This window comes from Dendroctonus ponderosae, unplaced genomic scaffold, assembly GCF_020466585.1.
Source record: "Dendroctonus ponderosae isolate FM_Combo_2020 unplaced genomic scaffold, Dpon_F_20191213v2 Dpon_F_20191213_2, whole genome shotgun sequence".
Classification (NCBI taxonomy): domain Eukaryota; kingdom Metazoa; phylum Arthropoda; class Insecta; order Coleoptera; family Curculionidae; genus Dendroctonus; species Dendroctonus ponderosae.
The window spans coordinates 13,301,689-13,320,711 of NW_026018165.1; the positions used below are offsets into that span (position 1 = coordinate 13,301,689).

General features: G+C 35.1%; 1 protein-coding gene and 1 long non-coding RNA gene across 2 annotated transcripts in view; both read right to left on the bottom strand.

Annotated features, from left to right (window-relative positions):
* The window catches only part of LOC109544467 (autism susceptibility gene 2 protein), a gene marked incomplete at its 3' end in the record, with an annotated part of 83,333 nt that overhangs the window by 21,471 nt on the left and 42,839 nt on the right, over positions 1 to 19,023 (bottom strand). The gene's annotated exons all lie outside the window — the stretch shown is intronic.
* LOC125503362 overlaps positions 8,412 to 19,023 on the bottom strand; it is a 13,892-nt gene continuing 3,280 nt past the window's right edge. Inside the window, exons 2-3 of the long non-coding RNA XR_007280771.1 lie at positions 9,859 to 10,134; positions 8,412 to 8,474 (exon numbers count right to left, since the gene is read on the bottom strand). This is a non-coding gene — a long non-coding RNA (uncharacterized LOC125503362). The remainder of the gene's footprint in view (positions 8,475 to 9,858; positions 10,135 to 19,023) is intronic.

Sequence of the window (19,023 nt, forward strand, 5' to 3'; positions counted from 1 at the left end):
AGGCGTCGGACAATTCATAAAATAATACTTTTTAAAAATCAAACGGTTTAGCCGCAAACTTCCGTGCCGTATAGCGTGAATAACCCTGTATAAAAAACCACACTTAATTTGTTTTTCGTTTAATACCTTACATTATTAAAAGATAATGTTTCTTCAATATATTTTCCTCGCCAGCAAATCGAGATGCACAAATCAGGTTGTGAACAAAATTGCAAAGCCAAATATTGATCGATCTATGATCTTTGAATTTCAAAACATTCCTACCTAAAATGATTTAAATTCCTAAAATCGCTGTTTTTAACAGCAGTTGAGTTAGTACTTTTGCATTAAGAATGCGACTGATGAACTGGATCGATGATGTTATTTTTCTGGTAGGGGTTTAGACACTGGAAAATAAAAGCAGTTCAAACCACTCCCAAACAAAACATTCTTAGCCCCATTTTCTGCAAACTATCACTCGCTCCATATTCATATTAATGTTTTTGCATTTTAATTATAAACGTACACGGAGATATGCGATCCGACAATCCTGAACTGTAATAAAACATTCCGGCATTTCTGCACTGAACCAACCATCTGCCATTAAAAAGTATATCTTACAGCCACTAATTACGCTGGGCGTTGTGGTAAAACCGGTGAACGGCAAAAATGTGTAAATTAAAAACGATAGCCATCTCTTTGGAAACTCACGATACTTCCAAATTCGAAAAAGATAAACATCTTGTGCTGTAAAACGGCGCTGTGGACTATAATTTTGACGCCATTACTTCAAGGGAAAAGTGCCGTTCAATTACTTTGGCAAATGGTTTTTTTATTTTGGTGACCGCCTTCATGCATATATGTATGTATAAATTGCCTGGTTTAATTCAATTTAATGGCCCGATAAGATCCCATCAAAGCCGATCCAATACTCGAACATAAACTGTCATTAAAATATAAAATTAATTGATTGAATCTGCGGTTTTATTATTGCGATGTTTTAATAACATATTCATACATATGGATGAAGATCGCTTGATCACCTTGATCATCGAAATGCAAACATTAATTTTCCTGCTTTAGTAATGCAGGTGTTTATTTTTAAGCGTGGATTTTTGCAATGGAAAATCAACACAAACGCCACATTGCTGGGCAGAACACACCACATCTGGCAAAAGATTAAACTATACATTCTTCCATAATGGATTATTTAAATTAAAATTTGCTCACCGACCGTATTTCTCTTGGCACAATGAATCAAATAAATTCGAGGGGAAAACACAGAAAAAGTTTACTTTGCCGAATTCTGGAGCGATCTGGCCGACACGGTGCATTAAACAGGATAAAGTCTGCCATCCAGGAAAACAACGAGCCAAGACGGGATACAATTCATATTACTGTGTACCCTCTATCCGGGATTTAATACCGTAGGGGTGGATCAGCTTCAAATGGCAGGATTCCTGCAGTTTTTCGAGTGCTTGTCAGGAACGATATTAACTTGCCTGAGCGAATAAATTGCAGACAAATTTTATTATTTTTCAATTTGAAGGCTCTTTTTCCATACACGGGGTTTTGTCTCTTTTAATATCAAAAGCCTGGACGTATAAAAATTGCTCAGTTACCACAAACACGAAATACGTAAATTACCCAACATTCTCCTAATAAAACCAATCCGATGGGGAATTGTTTATTCGTACATCACGACAGCTTAGTAATGCAGCCCTCTAATGGACATGTCCGAGTAATGGCAGTCTCACTTGAGTAATTGCTTATTCCGAGTCAATTTTAGGGTAATATTTAGGTACCTCGGTGTTACCCAACTTCGTGCTCGTTAATAGTTTAACGAGTTACGAGCTTCTGAGATTTGATACACGAATATGCACAGAATAACTTGGATCTAATGAAGTAAATTAGTTTACTGGAGTAGCAACATCATATCAATTTTCTTACTTTATTAGTTGCCCAGTTGCGTTCAGTTTTCACATCACCAATTATTATACTATAAGTCATCTTGCTTGGAAACACTTAATGGTAAACATTGAAAAATCCTGCATGCACGTAACCAATAAACTGCTCACTTTATTATTGATGTATAATTAATAGACGTTAGTTAAGAAGCAAATTAAGCCCAAGGAATGTTAAAAGCTGTATATCTTTTATGGTCATAGTCACTCAAATAAGTTATCATTATGCCAAAGCTCAACTAATTGAATGGTCAGAGCGGATATTAACTCTACATATAATAAAAGCGTATAAAATTTTAATACATGAATAGTAATGTGTATGAATTCCAAGGCGGATTCGAAAATATTCAATATTAAGTAATTCCCAAGTGCGCCTAAAATGTTAACAAATTACCCATAAAAATTGGAAATTTTCTTCATCAAATGAAATAATGTAAGAACATCGTTTGCCTGACAAGTTCAGCATTAAAAGATAAAAAATTGCTTTCAACTTAATGACGAATATCGAAAAGAAAATGACAAAACTTTAACGTCAGTTATAAATCATACACGATTAGCTGCACGTTAGTCTAATAAAATATTGCTTTTACTCGACTTAAATGGCTTTGGATCGAATACAATATAGAAAATCCGGCATCAAAGAACAAATTATTAGCTGTCACCAGCAACTGGGTGTGAAAGTGTTTGTTGATTTAATTCCAATGACGATAATCCTAGATTATTGGCATTATACGCTAATACGGTAATTACCTTTGAAAAATCCATATCATAAAAACGCTAATAAAATATTTCCAAAAGCCCATTATTACCAACAATGATTTATTGCGTCTTAATACCTGTTAAGGCACTGCAGGATCATGAAAAAAGCCGATAATAGACAGAAGAAAAATTTGGTTTTACTATTCGCTTTTTATTCACTTTTCTGCTGCCTGAAAACGTGTCCAGAGCTTCCCATCACAAAGCCATCTAGTAGATTCAGAAGTAATGATCTAATTAAGATCGAATTAAAACGGTTAAATTCCGGCGATAAACATTGGCAGTTTAGTGTAATTGGCAAACATTGTGCAATAAATTCGTTTCTGTTTGTTGGTGTATTATATTTATTATATTAAACTCACTAATCGCGCTATAATTTATTTCAAGCGTTAAGGATAATATAGAATATAGCAAAATAATTGCATTTTTAAGCAGGAAAAATTCTACTACCCCGACACCCCGTTGCAAATTTGCTCGATTCTCATTCACTATATGAGACTTGCCGTCCATGTCAACTATTTTCACTGAAAATTCAGATGCGTTCCGTATGATGGACTACAACAAATCCAATAATGCGATTCACATGAAAACGTTCACGTGCCCTGTCATTTCGAGCAAAACAAAAAACGATAACATCGTTCCGCTAAATTGCATTATACACAGTTCATATGGCAGCTCGTTGTGCGACAATGTCATGTAAAAAAGACGACCCGACTTGCTGCATATAACGACGACATTCCGGAGGGACGCTTTTTTGTTCCCGAAACAAAGGGACATGAATATCCGATGAATTCCCCGATCTAATTTTGGTAAAACGTCGGGACGATTTCCCAGGAAATTCACTAGCCGCACCAACATCAAACAAGACATTTAAGAAAAAATTGGTCTAACAATCAGATTTGCCAGTTGTGGGCAAAGATCAGCACTTCCTGAATTCCTCGAGCGCTCCTGAATCAATCACAATTAATTCGCTCCAAGATTCTTCATTTGGCCTTTAATATTTTCTTTCTAGTGTTAAATTAATAACGTAATTCCTTCTCTTCAAAGGTGTGAATAAAAAAAACATTTTTAACAAATCACTTTGGCGGCTAACCACCAAATGGATGCAGGTCGATCACGTACGTAACCGAGTCCCTTCTTTCTTTCGCTAAACGTGACCATATTTTCTCCTGACAATGGGATCGGTTTATTTAGTACTTTGCGCTCGTGTTCACGTCGAATATACGGCACTATCTATTTTGTCGATATATAAATTCCCATGAATAAAAGAGCAGACGTGTGTAGAAAATCCTTGCCACTACTTTCATCTCCTTCTTCTCGCAGAGCCCGTTCTTTTATCGCTCCCCTTTTTACGACGGAAAACAGTGAGAAGTTATGTAACATCCGACGATTTGTGGGTAGCTGTCGTCTCTCCAGTGTTTATCTGCACAGTCTTTGCAAGTTTAGCAACAGCAAAACACAACGTCGCAGAGAAGCTAATCCATACATAAGGAAGTGCTTTGTCCTAAACCTCGGATACAGCATAATGTGCACGTTAACACTAAAAGACTTTCGTCCCCCCAGTTGAATAGAGTCATCCAAGACAATTTCTTTGACATTAACGTTAGCTAATGGGGCCGTTCTCGTTAGAGCCGTCGCTTCTATAAAGTATAATAGCATCCCTTAAGGGCAATAGGGGACGCTGGAATAAGCTACAAATATTGAAAAGAACTCTTTAAGGAAGTTTCATGGGAAGTCGGGAAGCTTTTCCGAGTTTGAAACGACCTTTTTGAAACGGGAAGTTAACAGGCTTATTTCGCTTATATGATCGGATTATTTGAATGTCCCTTTTAACAAAATGTGCAAATCCCTGTTTTGTCTTTTAAGCACTTTACATTCCTAATCTCTAATCTGAATTTGAATATTCAGTATGACTTTTGAGTAATTTAATGAAGAGAAGACGCCCGCCCAGTGTAAATAATTTCATTCCAAAAGCACCTTCAGGATTACCTAGATAAGTTCCGACTAGTACATAAAATATCAACAACAAATTAATTTGTTTCAAGCCTCTGAATACAAATTGCAAATCGCCCAACATATATCCTAAACTGAGTTATTCTTCGCTTAAATCCGGGACCGTCTTATGTATACTTTATTGGAAAGGTATTCAAAAATATCTAGCCCCTACATTCGTAAAACCTGCCCGAATGGAATATTTTAGCAGTTGAGCCGGTAATCTTTCGGAAAATAGCTGCTGGCTAAAAGGGAGATTTTATTTTCATATATTTGACATGAAACGGAAACTCCAAACGCAAAAAGGGAATTTTAAAAAATACGTTTTGTTGACCTGGTTTTTTACTATCAAGAGAATGTGGAGTGGAAAAACAAAACGAAGTTATTGGAATGCGATCAAAATGTTAAAGTGAAAAATGTCTCTATAAAATTGGGATTATTACCAACGGCTTAAAATGATGCATTATTTGAGATAGAAAAACACAAAAGAAAAATTATAACTCGCCCCTCTTTTACAAAAACAACAATACTCAAAAACACAATACGGAAGCAACTGCAAAAAATGAATTAACTTTTGAAAAAAATGAGCAAATTTCCCCATCAACCATGATTAGTTAGCACAGACTAATAAACAAAAAAAATGTCTCAAATCACTGTCAGTGCGGAACAGACGCACTAAATCCTAAAAAACAGCGAAAAATAACTGGTGAATCCCAATCTTCGAATGAACGTAACCCACCAAGAATCATCATCAAAAAAAGTGACCGAGAATGACCATGAATGGTTTTTGCTAGCATCCAGGTCAATTATACGAATCAGTATGTTTTCCTTATAAATTTTATAATCAATAATCAATTGAAAGGAATTCAGCAATAAAAACCTTTTAACACTGACTAGCTTGTTCTGAACAGTGCAATTTAAATCCAATAAAAGAAGCTACAAAAACACATCTAAAATTAAAATTCACACCTTAGCACTGATATTGATTAATCCCGGTTTTTACGGGTAACGAATAACTTAAAAACACTGCATTATTGAACGAACAAACCGCATGATATTTATTTATTACTGCCTCTAAAAAGCATACTTGTTCTTGCAATCCATTAGCAAAACAGTAAATGTGCAAAGAATAAAAATTGTCCCCAAAACCATTTCCAGTTGTCGCCATTCAAATCGATACGAGTGCAGGAGGGTAAATAATTCCGTCGATAAGGGAGGGACATTTATCTTGAGATAAGCTGGGAAAGGAGAACAATTCGGAAAATCATAAAAGCCCAATCGGGCGTAAAAGGAATTTCTTGAAACCAGTAACAGTCGAATAAGCATTTTCAGGCCAGGCCAGAAAAACGTCGCAGTATAGTACTCAACTACGTTAATAAATCGAAAAAAAGCAGTTGCGGAGCAACGTGTCAGTTGATTGAAATGATTGAGGATTAGTTGAGAGAGAGTGATTGATTGAGAAGTGAAAAGGAAAAGGAAGTGAAAAAAATGGACGTATAAACTGTTCGGATCCTGGCGCATTTTGACTGTTCGGTCAAGTGTGGCCAATTGAAAAACTAATAAACAGATTAAATTAATGAGCGTCAAAGTTGGCAAAAATACTGTTTATTTTGCTCGCCTTGTGCGTTAAACCCATTAATTCCTTTAAACTTTATAGCTGAGCGAAAGAGATTAGAAAGCAATTAACGCATGCCGTCACTTTGTGCTTTTGACGCCAGCCAATAAATCTGTTCACACCCAAAACAACTAAAAAAAAAATCGTTTTTCGCAAATTTCCTTTTCGGATACTTTAGTGCTTTATATCTCGAAGGAAACTGCACATTCTGAAGCAAACAAAACACGATTGGAAATTCAAATGTGATTTGAAAGGAATCCGAGCAGATAATTTAGAGTTCCGCCACTGACCCTAACGCATAATAATAAAACGGCAAAAAATCCGAGAAAACTCCTTATCTTTGGAGCAAAAGGAAAGTTTCCCATTTTATCGCTTATGTTATGGCCGATAGAATTCCGGTTCCTTGTACAGCTCAAGAGTATTTTCCGTGCGATTAGAGCCGGATGTCGGCGACGAAATGCTCGACTTTCCAGTTTTATGTTAGCTCCGAGAAATACATATTTAATGGATTGATCTCATAGGATTAAATGGCGACGAAGAGTTTAGTAACTAAATAAAATAATTTTGCACATGACCAAAGATCGACAGTAGGCATAAATGTCCATTAAAAAACAATATGGACAATGCAGAAGAACCGGTATTGACTGATGGTCAATTTTTTGATAAACAAATCTAAACCCGGAAATAGACAATATTCCCTATTCCCCGTTTTTATTAACCAACATAACAAACCGCTAAAGCCGTTTACGGTTGCGAACGTAAAAACGTTACTTTTACCGTCATCGCACTATTCCCCCGTTTTATGTGTCAGTTGTAAAGTCGTCGGTTTACGAGCTTTTGCTCGTAAAATTAACGTCCCAAGTGTCGGGCAGATTTTACGACCCCTAAAACTATAACCGAGTATGTTTTAATAACCCTCCTAAACGTACCCCATTAAACGCAATAATGTTATTTACAAGTTAACGAACCGCTCGATTTTCGGTTTACTCACTATAATTGATTTTTAAGAACAGTTTGAAACAACGAACTGATTTGTAGCAATTATGTGTTTACAGCTTCCGTAATTATTAATATAAACGCGCTTCTATTCACCAACTAATAAAACTGAGCTGCTTACCAGCCTATGTTGACATGGCCAAAACCAACTCACCTGCAACAAAAAAAGCATCATGAGTATGGAAATTTGCAGATACCAATAACAATAAACTGCACTGGTAAAAGCTGCATCAATTTAAGAAATGTTTCTCAAAATTAATTCGAATTAATCGACAGGCAGATTAACGAATTCGCTCTGTGGATAGTGCAAATCATATCCGAAAGTCGTAACTCTCACTATAACACGGGCCATTAACATCATACATAACGTTAATACCAACGTTACACCCCTAGCTTTTATTGGCTGCTCGCTGGTAGCGATCATTAAAAGGGCTTAATTACCTACTGGCGTTAAATTATTACTGTATAGATAACGATAGAAACTCCTGAGGAATCGCTAAACAGCCGGAGAGCTTGGAATATGAACTCTTGAAGGCTTTAAACGTTTTTTAGATGATTTAACATTTTCAATCACTTTGAAAATTGAAAAATTTCAGATTAACGTCAAAATTCTTCAATCTGAAGTGCTCTTTCCGCACTTCCTCCAGAAAACATATTACTCCCTACCGCACTGTTCTTCCTAATTAAACATTCTTAAAAACCACCACATTAACACACAAAAAATCCATTTGACTAATATCTAGCTGTTGTTTTTTGCCATTCTTGTTATGAACAATTAAAAAATATCTACCTTCCAGCTATTCGTTTCCTTTCACCCACTATTGCCATATAATCACATAGCAAACCATGCTCTTAACATGTTTACTAATTGATCCATTCGCATTGCAAAACACGAATAGAAAACACCTGATGTTTATGTAATGGGTTGAGCCAATAGAACATTTCACATTTATTGCAAATAAAACAGTGGAAATCGCGAATTTAGCATCAATAAAAACGATAAACTTTCGTTATTAAGATAAAACTAACGCCGAATATGGAAACACAATGGTGATCAGACACTGATGCTGTGTGCGCCTAGTAGGTTGGAAACTAAGGGGAATAAAACAGGTTTTTTTTCATCTGCTGCATCTGGAAAACCAGTTTTTGGCATAAGGAAGTTGGAGAGAACCCTGGAGACAATAATGTATCATTAGATTTACTGGCTGTCGCTTAGCGTGGAACTTCATTCGGATCTTTCGAGTGGAACAAATGAAGATTTACTTGTATCATTTCCATTTCTTCACTATTTCTTTTTCAAACGGTTTTTAATAGCGCAACTCTGACACGCAAAAGTGAATAAAAAATAAACATGTTTTCTTATATGATATTTATGCTGATACTAATGATCAAACAGATATTAATTAAGTGTATAAATTATTACTAGCAGGCATATGTAATCATGAAAAAGGAATATCTAGTAAACTATTATGTAAATATGCATGTAACTGCTTAATACGCAATTTAATATGCTAATGTTACACTACAGAACGTTTTTTCTCAAAGATCGTTAAAGAAAATATTGAAACATGTAAATTTAACAAACTGACTGGTTAACATTTGAACGCATTCCATTGATTTACAAATACATTAAATGTTTCTCCTGAAACAGTCTGGAAACAAAGAATTTATTTCCATATTTCTTTTCGTTCAAACAATACGTTATTAGCATATAGAAAATGGAGATTGGTTCCAAGTATTGTTTGAACACATCAGACTAGTTTTTGTCAATGGGAACATATTAATAATGGTGGATTTTGTGCAACAGACGTAGTAGAGGAAAAATGGAAATATATCTGAAAAATATTGGAAGCTTTAAATCTGCAGGAAAAAAGATTGAAAAGCAAATCTAGTCATTATGGTCCGGGGTTCAAGATGGGACACAGTACAGAACTGGAAAAGTTCGACCAATTAGTTCGTTCCAGTGTCTCCAACGCTGTTTGTAATAAAAAAAAATTATGGATTTTATGGGAGGTGTACCTATTTGGCTTAACATCTTGATTTCATCTCATCATCAAATCATTAACTACGCGGATGATTCAAGCTTGCTCAGATACAACCAGTAAAGAAAAACTAAACTTCAGATATCAGAGGCCGTTGACTGCTCTAGTAGAAACAGATTAGTGCTGAATAATAAAAAACCTGCCTTTAGTCTTTAGAACCAGAAATGTGTGCGAGAATCCATTCAAACAAGTAACAAACACAATGTGTCTCAAAATCGTCGACAACATTCCTGGGTATGATCCGCGATAATAAATTATCTGGGGACTCTCATGTAGACAGTCAAGAAATTGAATAAGATTTGCTCCGCTCCCAGAGACTCAAATTATGCAAATTGGCAAACGAAAAAAGCTGTATATCATGCCAACTTCGAAACGGTCATTAGATAATGTTTCATGGTAATTGCAGACACACTAAGAGTGTTTCTGGTTCGAAACTATGAAAACGAGTTGAGTATTTGATGGTTTTTTTAGACAGTGAATTTTGACGATGACAAATCTTATATAATAAATATACCTGAACCAAATCGTCCGTTGGTGAAGTTAGTGGTGTTTCCACTGTTTCCTGGTGGCCCTCTTTTTCCTTACTTTCCTTGTCCTGGGCGACATTTTCACCCTTCCGTTCGGAATCCTGCACTCTCACTATGATCGCTATTTTGCCGGTTGTTCACTAACGTTCACTAATTATCACCGCAATTGTAAACACAGTTTAATCCTCCGGGTCTGCCCGATAAGCACATATAATTACTGTTAATTGTAGTTACCTTAAGACAAATGGTCTCACAACAATGCACTGTAAAGATAATGTCGAATTTTAACCAATTTGTTTAACATTAGTTGAGCTGTGCCAGTGGATGCAGGATCTTCACACTTCCGTTAACCAACGTTTTAATTAAAGATTTCCACACTGATAAAACATTCAGATCGTGACTAAGTAATAGTTCTTATTGAATGTGAAATAATACATTGGTTAACTTTGATAGGTATGAAGGTATGTAATTTTACATTAGCCTCTCCACGTGAAGTATATTTAACTATAATAAAAGTGAAATAGAATCTATGTCAATAATTTTTGTTTCAACGTCTTATCGAGCTGGGCAGGTACCCGTAGAAATAGAAAATTACACGATGCCATAAACAGGCAACTGTAATAACACACCAGAATATGGAAAATACTACCTAATATATCAGCCGGCAAATTACCGGTTTGTTTCTATGTTTTGCTTCACAAATTGCCAGTCTTGTCCGCGACAAGGCTGCAACATGTTTGTTGCTTCGGATACATTATTGAATAATTACGGGTAATTAGTAACCTAAGCCAAATCGGTCGGACAGGTAGTGGATTTTTAATTTTCAAATAACCGCTGTATAAATGCCCTATTTCATACATGTTTCAAAGCCTTTAAATTCGCTTCTCACGTACGCGAATCAGCTATATGAATTGCTAATGGTGAAAAAACAGTAGGGACATTTGCAACATTACTTGTCCTTATATTGCATGCATAAAATTATCATGAGCAATAGAAGCAAACAGATCAAAATAAACAAAAGTTAATTAATGAAGATTTCTGCACGAATAACACTATTTTTCTAGCACTCGAGCAAAATAAATCAAATTGATTGATTTCCCACTGAAGAAATGAATTATCGACCAACGTATCTGTTTTTCGGACATTAATTGATCCATTAACTATCAGGGTGAAACAAAGGTCCACTTTGAATGTCAAGTGTTGACCTACATTACGAAATCAATTAATCACATGCAACCAATCCATATAAAGACATTCCAATCGAATCGGAAACAATTGAGACAGTTTCAGACAAATTGTTTCGAGTTATTGGAACAATGTCGGTTTATGCGTTTTAAATATCACATCAAGTAAAAAAAAATCGGAACAAAACCGATTACACAAACTTCGAATCTGGCCACTGGCCAAAACAATGCTCCAAAAATAACAGTGTAACGAACAGCCAGTGAATGTTATACATAGATTGCAAGTGATTTGTCACATATTTTAGTGTGTGTTTTGTGTTAATAACATATGCCGGCTGGCCGGGCGGTAATTCTTAAGCATTGCTGACTTTGATGCGTCCATAAATCGTTGTCTTTCGTGCTTAATATTCAGGGAATTCCAATTCAATTTTTATTCATTTGGGACCATGTCAATTCTCGACAAATATTGAGTAATCACATTCAAATAGAAAGCGCTGTTTAGCTAAAAAGCACGTAGGTGTCCAAATAGTTTCTGGCTATTTTTACAACAATCTTATATATTTTATGAGCCGCTAAAATGTCGAGACGGTTTGTTAATCGCTTGACACTAAACGTGGACATGGTATATTTATAAATATAAAAATAGGTTATTTTTGAAAAATCGCATTACTTATATAATAATAGTGAATGATTTTAACGGCGGACTTATAAATAGAAAGCAATATTTTCGAGGTCAATTAATCTGCTAAGAACATTTATAAGTTTTTTGTGCTTAGTTTAACTAGTAAAATATCAGTTTCCTTCGGCATTTCGCTAATGTGTTTTTAATTTTATTCCTTCTCTGGTTACTTTATGTTGCCGTTATTCTACAACGATAACTCTTGTGCATTTCCATTTTACATCTACGAATTTAAAAATATCATCTACCTACTTGCCACGTTCGTGGAGCACGATCTTTCCGCGATAAAAATTTCTCATAAATACTTAAGGATAATGATGGATTGCCTGAATTATTCAACACTGTTTCACGGAAATACGGAAATATAACGCATAGTTAGCATTTCCTTATTTTAAAAGGAAAATTTTTCGGTAGCGCTATATTTGTCGCGTCCGATTGAAATTAAATTTCCAATTTAACATTTATATTGCCAAAAGAAATTAATTTTTCTTTATTTAAACCAGGAGCGTGTAATTTATCGCAGCTTAAAGTTGAAGTTAAGCCCACATAATTATCAAATTTAAAATTATATCCCAAGATTTGTATCGGAAGATTATATCATTAAAAAGATTGATATTCATATTAATTTTCCGAGATCGCTTCGGGCCTTTAAAACCCATTAAAGAATTAGGCACGATTTGGGTGGCTACTTAATTATTTACACTCCATAGTCGCACTAGCTCGCCTAGAAATTGGAATGTTGATATCTTTATAATTAGCGGGTTACGTATTCCACGCAAATTACATCCGCAAATCGGCGGATAATTTATTGTTAGTTAAATTGTATTATCACAATTGGAATCAATGAAAAGTTGAAGCGTCCAAGTGATAAATTACTTATTTGGTTCTCTGGTTGCTATTGCGAAAAAAACATCGATTCAAACCGACTATTTGATCAACTAGACTTACTTTGGCAATCTCAGCACATCAATTTGTGCGTCAATCATAAAAAATCCGCTTGTCGAAGTTCTTTGGGCTCCGCTCTGTTCACTGCATCTTCGGCGCACGAATTGTACACACTTGATATAATGTCGCATATAACGGTTTGTCTTTTTCGCCAATAAAACTCAACCGTTGGCTTAAAAAGACGAAACAAGAGCGGACTGATTGAACAAATTGGGGTGGACAAAGTGAGGCAAAATCATGGAAAAAACTGAGGCGTTCAATAAATGTAAAAAGTGTTTGGAAGTGATTTCGAAATTTCCCAAAATTGAGTGACTGAATATTCGCGACACGACTAGTCGTTTTATTAAGCCGACAATGGTGGCGAATCAAATTATTATTCGGACAATGGAACGGGATAGGGCCATTACGTGTATGAATAATGCATATGGCGGAGCCATGCAAGCATGGCGACAAAAAATCCTTTCTGCCCCCTCTGACCTCCGCGCCTTGCAAATTACTGTTATAAACGATTCATTACGAACGTCGATAAAACATTTAATAGTCCCGACAATATTCAGACCGTGGTAATGATGGTCCTGTGCAAATAAAACAGTAATTTTCATGGAAATGAATAGCCAGATATGTTTTGCATTGATTTGTGCAAAAGCAATCCCAGTTAATTATTAATAATATTCAACAGATGCCTATTTCGTGCTTGGGTGTAAAAACAAATTAAAAATATTAACACGTATTCAGCTTTACTGTAGTAAACAACCATGTGACTCGGACATTAAAACAAAGTATACAATCTACATACATGCGTTAGTAATGAACATAATCAATGGCTAAATGAACTATGAACTAATTGAAATATTCATTACCCAAACCCATACCAAACTAGCAACTCAATTCGACTAACAGCTATAAATTACATACTAATAAAGAAGTAATTACGGCTTGATAGAACCTAATTAGCTAGTTTGAAATTTTATTCTGGTAATTACCCAATGCGTGGCCCGAAACACGTTTTTAATTATCGCCGCCCATAAAAATATTAATGCATAATTAAATAATATAATATAGAGGTTTTACTAACTAAATTGTATACTAATTATATTTACTTATGAATATTTATGACCGTTGTATAATTGATTTGATCAGAGTTTTCGTGATGGCTTTCGACACGCTCAGTCCACACCGAAGACAGATTTCTTCCTTTAGGAAACTGTTTTTATATGCAAACGCTCGATTTGTTCTCCGTAAGCTGCGCGAAAAAATAATGCTGCAGAGTGCAAGACTTTCGACGAGTTAAAAATGATCCTGGTTCTAGTACACGAAGAATTTCTGTACGACACAAAAAAATACAAAAATTTTACGTAATTAACACGTAATTTAGCCAACCTCGAGTTTTACATAAAAACAAAAATTGTTGCAAAAAAAATCAGTAAAATCAATGATAAATTACTAAAACCAGACGAGATAGAGCTTTAAAAAATTCGTCACAGCGCTGTAAAAAAGTCACCCAGACATGAAAATTACAAAAAACCAACCAACAATAAGTCCAAATTCCGTTCAGTCATTTTAAAACGATTTTGTCAGAAGCGGAGGCCAATTAATGTAACAAGCGTAATTGGCGAGTTTCGAATTATAAAAGTAATAATTTTCCCAACTCTCGCAAACATTTCAATTATAACATTAAAACGTACAGGCCGAATTTAAATAATTACGCAATTTAAAACGGGCCGATAAAAGCGACGCGAAATTCCATTTTAATTTGCGACAAATTTGATACTGGAAAATACATGTTTTAGCAACAATAAACGGGATCTTTAATATTGAAACATTAATTAAAAATCGTGAAATTTATATTGCAAATTATATATAAATTGGCGTTTATGTTGTTTGAACAAAATAAATACGCTTTGAAAAGCTTTTATTAATGTTTATATAAAAACTGTATATTTATGGAGGTTGTACAAACACAGATGAGTGCTCTCATGAAATCAACGTTTTTAGTATTTCAATATTTACCTTTTAGTCGATGTGGCGTCATTAAATATTTTATAGCATACTGCTAAAGTTTTGACGGTAAATAGAAAGGTGTTTATGCTAATGCTTTTCAAAATAAACGAGTAAAAAAAGATAACTTTGCCTGCGTCTGTTTTAAAGTTATCATAATCATTGGTATGCATTGTGCAACCTGTTTGCAATGTAAATTATTTACAAAATATGCGTTTCACCTTTTTTAATTGCAGTTTTCCGCTTGCCACTTCCATTTGCAATTGAAAGCAAAAAATGGTTTTATACAGCTTATAAAAATGAAAAAAATCGAATTATCTCTCTGCAAATAAAAGCTAGATAGTATCACAGGAACATGATAATCATTAAATAGTATAATGGACTATTCAATTAGGAAAATTACATAATTATAATTGAAACGAGGCTGGTTGGTTTGCTTTAATGGCTTTTGAATAACCAGCATTTTAAAATTTCCTGAGAATGATTGGCAGAATTTTTTACACAGCGGTTTTTCTGCTGCGGTTAATTATTTAGACTTTTTGCAATTTGAATAATTTAATTTAGCATAAAGAACAAACAAAAGATCTATTCGCATTATTAACCGGCGGGAACTTTTCGGTCATCAACGATTCATACTCTATTTGCTTTGCGTGAAATCGCACTGTTGAATTGATACTACAATAATCGTTCAATTATATTATTGCCGACTTAATAGTCGATAAAAACTAGTCACAGATCAACTTTGAAAAGTGCAAAAAATTGCTTGTTAGTACTGTTGTTGCTAACACCTCACTCGAAAGGTCGTTTAAGATAATTGCATTTTTTTCGTTTAAATTTATTTGCTTAACACCGAGCAATTACGCTTGACAAAGATAAATATGTAAATCCAGCGGAAACTCCATCACTAGTAGTATCGGCCGGTCGCATTTTTTTCAAAATTACCATAGTTTGGAATGCGTTAACGTTCCTTGAAACATGAGTTGCATTTAACATGGAATTTGCTGGCGAACTATTGCAGGTTTTGATGTGTCATTTCCAGCTTGTGTTGATTATTGTATACGCAAATATTGCCTCAAAGTAAATCAAATAAAATAAAAGTTCGTGCAGTTTGTCGCACATTTCCCCAAATCTCAGAAAAACAACCCCTTTTCCGGACTAGGTATATATTAAACTGACAACATCAATTGACTCTTACGACATAGTAAACGTGGTGAATTGTGGACCATTAAGGGAAAAATAGAGTAAAATAAAAGGGGGCTTTATTTGAGAAACGGTTCTGATCACGCGAACCTTTTATTATTAGCGTCTTTATTTTTATTTCCTTCGGCGTCGTAACGCGATTAAGAACGAAAAAAACGGCTTTCATTATTCGAACTGGATCGTAAAAATAATGTTGCTACATAAAACCGAGCGCGTTCGATTTTATTTTGACATAATCGCGTTAATAAATTTGTCGTGGCAGTTCATAAAGTTGATTTTATGACCGTTTTCAAAGCATATACATTTAATGTACGGCAGAGTGGTTTTGCTACATTTACGCTCATTATTCCCATTGAACATGTTTATTCATGTAAACGTTGCGTAAATGCGATTGCACGCTTCCAGAACTCCCGTTTTCTTGGAGTTTCGACGAGTAGTAAACCGGTTTATGTGCAGCAACAAAGATGTTTATCAGATAATGAGAGACAAAAACGCATATTTTAACCGAATGGCCCTGAAAACCCATCAATTTCAATTAACCACCCGGTCAATACAAGCATTCCACCTTCCATCTCATCTCCAAAGCTATTATGTCCGATTTAGGCCTGCCATGAGGTAAAATTCGTTGGCGAACAGACACTATTGTTGAACTGTTTGAGAAAAATTATCGTGAATCCGCCTTATGACTCGTTTTTACACAATGTGAAATAATTCTTTCCTAACTATGTGCGTGATAGAAAAGGCATACTTTTACCATTGAAAATAGTAAACGAAACAGTTGATTCATTTCGATTTTAGTTGCATCGTAACGTTCCAGCGGTTTACCACAACGAGTTTTGTTAATTCGGTAAATAGTAGACCTGGTATAACCATAATGGTGTTTAATGGCAGTGCGCTAAAAAATTTCTAAAATTACACGGTTTGGTATTCGCGCCACACTAGAATAACGAATGCTTGAGCATGTGGTTAGTGGTTTTTAGCGGATTCTTATTAAGCACGCAAGTAAAAAAACACCAGCTCTATAGTTGAACTATGCCGGATATTCACTCAATTTAGACGTAGTAGGAGTTATAAATTGCCATAACAAGCTCGAACCACTGATCTTTAGGTGACAGTCAATTAATCATCCAGCTACAGTCTTCAACAAGAAAACAATCCTTAAACCGCGCAACGGAACTGGACAGAACACAACGGCATTAGGCTTTTTGCATCAGGCTGGAACATAATGGTCAAAGTTTTTGTAATACTTATTTACCAGGGAATTTCTTGTTTGTTTAATGTTGAACCGATGTTTAACTAACCGCGGCGTGATTGGCACCTTTTCCGTCTGTGCCGCCTTTGGTTTCTTGTTACTTGTAAAAACCGGGGCGTTGGGAGGATATTAACCAACCACTTAACAAACTTGTAAAAAATATTAAAGAATACCTACATATAACACTATCAAATTCCAAATCGTGCTTCTAAACAAAAATAAAACCCTAACTAGGAATTAACTAAGTAATTCCTACTCAACAATCTACTAAGTGGTCATCCGCCTCCAATTCCTTCCAAGAATAGGTTCCCAGTTACTTCTCACTTCTCCACTGGTTTTACAGCTTAAGACCTACCAGATTATAAATCTTGTTTGTGTGCTGGCTTTCAGCATTTCTCAGTAGGGCATAAATAACTTTTTTGTGTTCAATGTTTTAAGTGGTTCGAGAATAACCACCGTTTAATAGGATTAGCAAACATAACGTGCCGGCGCACGGATGACTGAAGCCCGAGAAAAGCGGATCAAAGAATTACAAGGATTAAGGAGTAACAGTTGGCCAGCTTAAGCTGTTCGCCATTGTTCCAAGGTGCTTTACGACAGAATCGCAATATTAACATCGTAGTAACGTGTAATATTGAGTCGAGGAATAATGGAAACTACCACAACTATGCGGGGTTTTGGTGTGTCTATTTTGTTACAGAAGAACTGCAGTAAACTTCCATCGTATATTAAGGTTTATATTCCCGATAAGGATTACAACCAACACAAATGCTGCGTGAATCGCTCAAAAATTAAATTGTCTTAAAGCAACATCTAGGCAAGAAATATGTGATCAATATAAGGAATTAAGCTCATGAAGAGTGAAGAAAAATGAAACTTTCCAGATGATAACTGAGCGTTAATCTTAGGCATCCCCAAGACCAGTTTCCCATCCTATTAGTGTCATCATTAATAGAATTTTTCGGTTTTTTTCGTTAATGCTTTAAGTAAAACGCGTTTCTGCACACAATTTCGTGCCTTAAATATTGCTATAAATGCGTAGTTTTAACGGCCGTTTCTTTTAAGTTGCATGTATGCATGTAACATTTGCTTGAATGTTTCTGTGCCAAAAAACCATATTTTGATTTGATTTTAGATTCGAGTCACATAATATTCAAATCACATCATATTCAAATATAAGACCGTACATCGTCAATATTCTAACAGAAAACCTTGTCCACTTCGTAACATTTTCAAACACGTTTCATTTATCGATAAACTTGGTAAGGCTGCTTTGAAAGGAAACTAAATGCATTCGAGCATTACTGAAATATAAACATTTGCTGCATATAAAGCAATGTACATCTGGACCTTTGTTCTACAGCCAATCTTTGATAATTTTTTTGTTATAAAATACTAGCTGACCCGGCAAACGTTTTATTGCCATATGAATTATTCCTAGGGTTTTTATTTCATCCCGTGTGGGCGGTTTGCCCACTTGAGATTTTTATTTTTATTTTATTTTAAATTTATTGAATTACTAATATAGCTATTAAAAGATAGGGGTTTATGGCAGCACCCATATCACTTACGGGTATAAAAAATAGATAACAACCTATTCTCAGACCTACTGAAAATACGTACAAAATTTCGTATACGTACAAAATACGTACAAAATACGTATCAAAATTGATCAAGCCGTTTCGGGGGAGTATGGTAACTAAAACTGTGACACGAGAATTTTATATATATATATACAGGGTTGCTCATTAGTGCGTCAGAGTGCGATATCTCAGTAAATATGAAGTTTCCAAGAAAATTCGTCCAACGAAAGTTTTTCACGTTTAAAAGGTCCACATTCTAAAATTACTTTTCAATATACAGGGTGCATCATAAACGTGTGGTAGTTACCAAC